Source organism: Notamacropus eugenii, chromosome 1 (assembly GCF_028372415.1).
Source record: "Notamacropus eugenii isolate mMacEug1 chromosome 1, mMacEug1.pri_v2, whole genome shotgun sequence".
NCBI classification, from domain to species: domain Eukaryota; kingdom Metazoa; phylum Chordata; class Mammalia; order Diprotodontia; family Macropodidae; genus Notamacropus; species Notamacropus eugenii.
The window spans coordinates 319715351-319722683 of record NC_092872.1 but is presented as its reverse complement, the minus strand read 5'-3'; positions in this window follow the sequence as shown (position 1 = coordinate 319722683).

The window sequence follows — 7333 nt, the reverse complement described above, 5'->3', positions numbered from 1 at the left end:
GTGGACACTGTTACAAGAGTGGTTGCTTCCACCCTGGGACCAGGAATGGGGCCAGATGGCACTCCACTCTCACCCAGGTGAAAGAGGTTTCTTACTGATTTTTGAAGCTGTCTTTGGCGTTTGTGGGTTGAGAAATCTGGGAACTCCTGCTGCTCCCCGTGTTTCCACACCCTGAAGCCTGTACTAGTCCTTTCTGTGCCACATGACCAAGGCTGGGCTGTGCTCTCCTCTGAGCCCTGTGCGATAGACATTTCCTGTTGGTGTTCCCAGAGTGTCTTGGGCTGGAAATATCTTTCGTTCTGTCATTTTGTGGCTTCTACTCATCTAGAATTTGTTTGGAGTTATTTTTTACAGGTATTTTATGGACTATGGGGAGAGAGCTAGAGCAGTTCCCATCCTTCTCCTCCATGGTCTCTCTTTAAATGAATGTTAGAATTCATTTCTAAATTCATTTATTCTTGATGCTTTATTTTCTTAGGAAGCTCATTTGTGACCTGTTAAATTTCTTCTTCTAAAATAGGTCCATTTAGATATCCTATTTCATCTTCTGCTAATCTGGCTAACTTATATTTTTGTAAATATGCTATTTCATTGGAATTGTTAACTTTCTTGACATATAGTTGGGCAAAATAATTCCTTATAATTACTCTAATTTCATCTTTGTTAGTGGTTTATGCACTCTTTTCACTGTGATACTAATAATTTGGTTGGCTTCTCTCTTTTTTAAATCAAAGTGATAATATTTTTATTTCATTTTTATTTCTAAAACCAACTCTTACTTTTTATTTACTAATTCAATGGTTTTTTATGTGTTTAATTCAACTCACTTTTAATTTTTAGAATATCCAATAGTATGTTTAATGGGAGACATTTATCTTATTGTTTTTCTAGCTAATTTTGCTGACATACCTAATTTTACCCACGTCACTCTTTCCTCTATTTATTGGTGTAAGCATTTTGAGATGTGAATTTTTCTCTGGTCACAGTTTTTCTGATATTCTCTATTTTTCATTATAAGTCAACAGTTTGCAGATCTTTGAAATAAGCCATTGATGACATATTATTATTAAAATTATTATTCCATTGTTGACTTTATATTAATAGTTATTTTCCTATTGTCTTTTCAAATAAATATTGAGAAATTTTTACTAGTTATTTAGAAGGACACACATGTTATTTACCAAATCTTATGACATGTGTAACTGTTAAAGATAAAAAACAATTAAGAAACTTATTCAATCACAACATAGATGCATAAAACAAATGTTAATTAGATATGCTAAACTAACATTATTTTCACCACAAAAACCACCAGCTCTTAAATAAAAAGAAGCCCTGAGTTTCAGAATAGAAGATAAGAAGTCTCCATATCTTAGTATGAAATACCACATTTGGTGAGGGTGACAATATTTTAGATAGCGTGCCAGTGTTAAAGAGATCTCAATACACATTGAAAAGGTTCCAATCCTAATCTGTGCCTATGATATTTCATTTTTTCTAGTTCCCAGGATTACAAAGGTAATGACTGATAAATAGGATAGGAAGCAGATGATGAGAATGCCTTCAGTACATCAGAATTTATCATTTGAACATCCTAGAACTAGGTGCTAAAAAAAATTCAATTCATATCAAATGAAAAAAACTCCATTTCTTTTAAGTTTATCATAATTGTGCATAAGGTTAATTGGTGTGGCAACGTTTGGAGTACTAGACCTGGAATAAGGAAAATCTTTGTTTGAATCCTTCCTTTTTGCATTTGGTTAGTTAATGGGACAGTCATTCTCCCTTAGTCAACTTTGTAATGTGTAAAATGAAGATACGAAAAGTGACTACAGTGTGACTCCATGGGTTTGCTGGGAGGATCAAAGAAAGTGCTTTTCAAATCTTTATGTCTTGCTTATTGCTTGTTATTAATGCTATCATTTCTACTTATAATTACTGTTGGGGGTTTTTTTGTTGTTGCTATTTTGAAAACTACAGGAATCCTCAACAGTTTAGGGAGAGAAGGCAAACTAAAGACAGGAACAAAATCACCTGGGACAGAATGGGAGCTTCCACAAAGCACCAAAGTGTTCTAAGGAGTTGCCTTTATCTTTTAATTTATATTTTATCTTTCCAAAGAAAATGGCTTTAAGGAACAACCCTAATGAAAGAATACCAGTGCCTTTCTCAACAAAGTTTACAACTTTCTCTTGAGATCCTAAATTTGAATGGTAACCTAGACAAGGTAGTCTAGAGAAATTTTAGGGGCAGCACAGTGAAAAGAGCATCTGGTCTGAAGTCAGGAAGTCTCATTTTCGTGACTTCAAATCCGATGTCAACACTCCCTCGTTGTGTGAACCTATTTGCCTCAGTTTCCTCATCGTTAAAATGAAGGAGAATAGCAAACCACTCCAATATCTTTGCCAAGAAAACCCCAAATGGAGTCAACAATATTAAACAACAATTCAAGCAAATGAATAATGAAGACCTAGATGGGTGGGAGCCATTTGGATCTTTCAAGTGACATATAAAAACTTTGAAAGACATAATATGTGCAGAGTTAATCTTTCTAGTAATCATGCTAGCAGATAATTAATGGAAAAGATCAGTGGAACTCTCAAATGCCAAAGATCCATCAGGGAACCCACTCCACATTTACCTACCTTTGAAAGAGTGGGTGTTGCTCAGTGTGGCAATCATCTTCAATTCGTTAATAATTGATGACAGGAAAGAATACTATAATCTCTGGATTATTCTAATGAGGGATTTGTGGGACATGGTTATGATCACTCAGTACAGGACCAAGAGATTCATCTTTCATCCAAACTACCCCCAATAGAGCAATCTAGGAAAAAATGGATCCACCTCTACTCAGGCTCAGCTTAGTGAAACACAATGGGCTGGAATTCATCTTATATTAAATTCTTGTAAAGTTCTCTATTTGAGTGGGGTAGCAGTTCCAAGATTTCCTCTAATCATTCACGTTCCCCTTCAAAGAATAAAACTTTAACCTAATCTCCCAATTAAGAAGAGAAAAAAGCCATTATCACACCAAATAATTTCTTATTTAACAATAATTTCTGTCACGTTTGGGAAAATAAGCATAATTAGTGTAAATGCATGTATACATTCTCCAATAACCATCAAAAGAAAATTAATACTTTTAATTTTGAAAATTCTTGGAAATAAGCCCATTCTTAAGTCATAAAAGTTAATGAAAGAAAGAACAAAGTACGCATTATGGTATGCATCCGGTCACTCTCATGGTCACTGTCTGCAAGATGCAAAGGAAACAGATTTATTGGTTTTCCTCCTGTTGTCCATGCAAAGAACACCCTCCTTCCTTCAGTCTTCTTTTTTTACTATTAGGAGAAACCCTGATTTCCAAATCTGTAACCAGTCAAGAAAGCTGCATCCCAAACTTGTGATAACAATAATCCTTTGTGCTCGCCTTCTGGATGAACTCTGCTAATTACCAGAACGGATTGTCCCTAAGTTCAGACAAGCACCAACAGACCCAGGCACTAAGCACTACTATGAATGTATTTACCTCATTTTTGCTGTTATACCTCACCACTGTTGCTCCACTACATTGTCTGATTCTTTATCTAGCCAGAACTACATGTGGGTGTGTACGTGTGTGTGTGTGTGTGTGTGTGTGTGTATGAAGGTTTATCATCACTTCCTTGGGTCTCCTATTAGAGGAGAGCTCATGCATGTAGTTTCCATCTTCCAATGGAATATAGATAGCTTTTTCCTTAGGAACACTATTACCTCTTTGATTTTATTTCATTTTAATTTTCAGAATTAACTGCAAATGTGATAATCTGTGTAAACTCTTTAGTATTTTTAGTATTAATAGCAGTTGCAAAACCTGTATGATGCTTTGGTCATTTGTTTACAGAGCTGACACTTCATACTAGTATAAAGATACAGATAATAATAGTAATAATAATAACTGATGTTTATATAAAATTTATTGTGTACAGGCACTATGGTAAGGAGTTTACAAGTATTATTTCATTTATTCTTCAGAACAAGCCTCGAAGGTAGGTGCTACTATCTCTATTACACAGATAAGACACCCAAAGTAAACAGAAGTTAATTCAAGTATCACACAGGTACTAAGTGATTGAGACCACATTTGAATTCAGGTCTTCCTAACTCCAGCTGAGCACTCTATCTACTGTGCACCTAGGTGAGCCCAAATTCTCATTGAAACTATGAGGTTCTGAACACAGACTGCTAAAATTAAGGATAAATGATATCCTGGTAAGTGTTTCACCAATTATCTTTACTGCCTTCCCAAAAATATATGTCCTCAGGACACTGTTTTCTGTTTAATCAACGTTACTAATATTTTTCTCATCACTTTCTTTTGTCTCAAAAGTCAACAACAAAAAAAACAAAAATTGAGGATATTTTCTGTTACCTCTCTCTTCTCCTCTCTTGTTCATTAAATAGTATTAATACGCCATTGAAAATTGTCTCCTTTACTGCAGTCTCACATAATGAAGAGGACTTCTCTCAGTACTCATTCTCCTTGACTTCTCTGTTGCTTTGACACTACTGACCACTCTTTTTTCCTTGATACTTTCTTCTTTCTACGTTTATGGGACACCACACACTTTGTTCTTATCCTACATATCTGAATTCTCTTTTTCTTCCCCCTTTGCTGGATCATTATCCAGATCATACTCTCTTATCAGAGGAATTGCATGGATTTCTTTCCTAAGTTCTTTTCTCTTCTTTCTGTATAATATATTCTTTGCTGAAAATTTATTTGTTACAAATGAAATTTGTATTTATTATAACATTTTATTTATTCCTGTTTCTTATATCTCTTTATACACCTGAGGGGGTTCCCTTCCCACTTTGATTTTTTTTTTTTTTATTAAAGGCACCATCCATTGAGCAACTACTTAAAGAAGTCTATTCATTGAATGAGTATAACTCACTCAACGTGAGAATGTGAGAAGACCTTACCCTGAAAGGGCCAGGGTATCACATAGTATCCTGTGCCATCTCCAGTTGTCCTGATGAATATCAGGCACCTGGACCCAGATGGATCAAGAGATGAAAGTGAGGTTGTTAACCTTGCACCCTCCCTCAGTCAACTCAAAGTCCACTGTAAGCCATGTCATCATCTTGATGTCAGGATCCTTTTTGAGAACAAAGGACAAACACAATAACAACACAAAAATCAACTCTCACTGATTCAACTACTGTTCAGCTGTTTAGTCATGTCCAACACTTGACAACGTCATGGGCATAGAACACATTCTTATCTGCTAACTTTCAAAGTCTCTCCAAGCTGGTAATCACAGTTTACATGAAATTACATTCACCTCATCCTCTGCTACCCCCTACTGCATTTTCCTTGAATCTTTTTTTTTTTTTTAATCTGGGTCTTTTCTGATAAGTACCATCTTTTCATCATGTGGCCCAACCATTTAAGCATCAGCTTTTGTATTGAATCCAACTTGAAATATCCCAAATTTATATCGTTAAATATTGATAGATTTGACTTCCTTGCTATTCAAGGGGCTCTCAAAAGTCCATGAGATTCCATGAGAGATGTAGTAGCAATAAAATAAAATCAAAAGACTGAAAAAATAGAATAAAATGTGAAGTATTTCATCAGAAAAGCAACTGCCCTGGATAGTAGATTAAGGAAAAATAATTTAAGAAATACTGGATTTCCTGAATTTTATAATAACGTGTCAATGAGAAAGACTTTTGAAGTACACACACACACACACACACACACACTCACAAAAACACACTCGGAGAGCGAGAGCGAGAGCGAGAGCGAGAGCGAGAGAGAGAGAGAGAGAGAGAGAGAGAGAGAGAGAGAGAGAGAGAGAGAGAGGCAGAGAGAAAAAGACAGAGACTGGAGGGATTGAAGGAGAAACTGTTGCACACTGTAGCTGAAGTAAAAAAAGAAAGCAGGAGATGGAGGCAAGATAGCAGAGTAACAAGATACAGTCTCTAGAGTACTGCCCCAAATCCCATCCAAATACCTGGAAAAAATGGCTCCAAACAAATTCTCGAGATGCAGAACCCACAGGATGACCGAGAGAACCAAACCTTCAGCCTAAGACAGCCTGGAAAGTTGCTGGGATGTGTCTATTGCATGATGCAGGGGGAAGTGGACCTTGCCTGGCACAGAGGAGACCTGAGCAGGCATTAGGGAGACTGAATCTCTCACATCTGTGGCACTTTCCAGATTTCAGGACCCCAAAACACAGAGGACAAATTGGAAGGTCAGTGGAAAAAACCTGTGGAATCAGTGTGAAAGAGTGGAGTGATCTAGCTTCAGAAAGGAAACAGAAAGGAAACCAAAAGGCAACAGAAACGAAAGAGGGCAAAGGAATGTGCCGCAGCCACAGAAACAGCAGAGGCAGCTGCAGCAACAGCTTCTGGAGCTCTAGGCCCACAGATTGTGGGGGAATCGAGCAGCTAGCAGTATATTACCCAGCCCCACAGGAAGCAGAGATCTACCATTACTCAAAGCTCAAAAGTCACGTAAATGTCTGGGGAAATGAACAAAAACCAGAAAAAGAATCAGACCATCGAATTTTACTTTGGTGATAAGAAAGACCAATGCATGCAAACAGAAGAAAACAAAGTCAAAGCTCTTCTATACAAAGCCTCAAAGAAATATATGAATTGGTCTCAGGCCATGGAAGAGCTCAAAAAGGGTTTTGAAAATCAAGTGAGAGAGTAGAGCAAATACTGAGAAGAGAAATGAGAGTGACGCGAGAAAACTATGAAAAACGGGTCAACTGCTTGCTACAGGAGGCCCAAAAGTTCACTGAAGAAAATAACACCTTAAAGTTAGAATGGAGCAGATGGAAACTAATGACTTTGTGGTAAATCAAGAATGTGTAAAACAAAACCAAAGGAATGGAAATATAGCAAACAATTTGTAATATCTCATTGGAAAAACAATTGACGTGTAAAATAGATCCAGAAGAGACAATTTCAAAATTGTGGGACGACCAAAAGCCATGACCAAAAACAGACCTAGACATCATCTTTCATAAAATAATCAAGGAAAACTACCTCGATATTCTAGAAACAGAGGGTAAAATAAATATTGAAAGAATCAACCAGTCTCTCCCTGAAAGTTATCTCAAATAAAATAATAACCCTTAGGAATATTTTAATCATATTTCAGCGTTCCCAGTGAAGGTGAAAATATTTTAAGCAGACAGAAACAACTTGAATATTGTGGAAACACAATCAGGATAAGACAAGATCTAGCAGCTTCTAGGGGATCAGAGAGATCAGAGGACTTGGAATATGATATTCCAAAAGTCAAAAGAACTAGGATTAAAACCAAAAA